The following is a 1,284-nucleotide window of genomic DNA, read 5'->3' as shown; positions in this document are numbered from 1 at the left end:
GCGCTGGTGCGAGCGCGGCTGCGAGTTTAGGCTGCAGTTACCAGCTTTTTGGAAGGAGGCTGTGCCTGCGCGGGAGTTTTATTAAGTAATGAACTTTGTTGCTATGCTATAAAATGGGTTTTATTCTTGGCTATTGTCACTCTATCTGGGTAGCCGGTAGGAGTGAAACTTGCTCTGCGCGCTGGTGCCTGGTACTCTTGTTGTTAAGGGTCTGTCAACATTTCCATTATTAAACTTCTGGTTTGAAGGATTTATAACTTGGCTGCAGAAGTTCACTCCGGGCTGAAACTTGGCACGTACTCTCTCAGCCTAGGAGTTAATTCATTTTCCAAATACTCGAAAAATCGCTCTGGCCTTCATATTGCAAGGCTGAAAAGAAGATAGAAAGGGGTGGGGCTGAATTGCTTCTGTAGTTTTGCTTGCTTCTGACTTGCAGCCCTTTAACTGAAATCCAACGAGGAATAAGATTATTCCGTATAGGTTTTCCTAAGTCGTGCAAATCTTACCGCAGTTCCATTGTGCACGAATGCAAACTGGTGTACGTTCAGCTGACACTTGGAGCTCTGTCTGGTTAAACACAGTCACTGCAGTTAAGTAGCTATGGCCTTTGAAACGCACTTAACGTGTGTGACGTTCACACAACTTGTACTTTTAAGCTTAGCGTTAATCTTGCTTGTGTATGTTACTCTTCATCTGTAATGCGCGTTTAGTTGGATCACTCTTCCTTGTGCCAGTCGGTGCTTCCTAAAACATGAACTTGACATTCAACTGAAGCCAGAGAATCACTTGTTTCATTGTGGCCTGTCTTTTAAAATAAAATTTTCCTTTTTGTTTAGTTGTACCACAAAAATACGCTGTTTAACAGATAAGGTCTTTTAAGGTCCTGTAACTCTCCCTGTTTCTCAAAGACTACAGTGCCTCAAATTCAGTTGATTTACAACTTGCGTATTTTGTTTAAATGTAAGCTCATTCATTTCCAGTTTAATACATTAAACGTAACATGTGCTTGCATACAGGTAGTGAAACAGAGTTGTCAGTCTCCGTAAGAGTATATAAATGGGGCCTTGAGTATGGTGCAATACCTGGTGTAGAGAGGTGTGGCAAGGGCTGATACATGCATCTTATTATAGGTGTCCATGTTGTTCTGCTGTACCTACAAAATCAATTAATTGGTAAATATATAAAAAAAAGTCAGTATTACTTTAATCCAGTTTTCAAAGGTGCCTTTTCTGTTTCACGGTGGATGTGTATTTACTACTGGCAAAGAAGTTCTATGTGCTTATG

This window comes from Egretta garzetta, unplaced genomic scaffold, assembly GCF_000687185.1.
Source record: "Egretta garzetta isolate BGI_Z169 unplaced genomic scaffold, ASM68718v1 scaffold547, whole genome shotgun sequence".
Taxonomy (NCBI): Eukaryota; Metazoa; Chordata; class Aves; order Pelecaniformes; family Ardeidae; genus Egretta; species Egretta garzetta.
Note: the sequence above shows the minus strand (reverse complement) of the source record.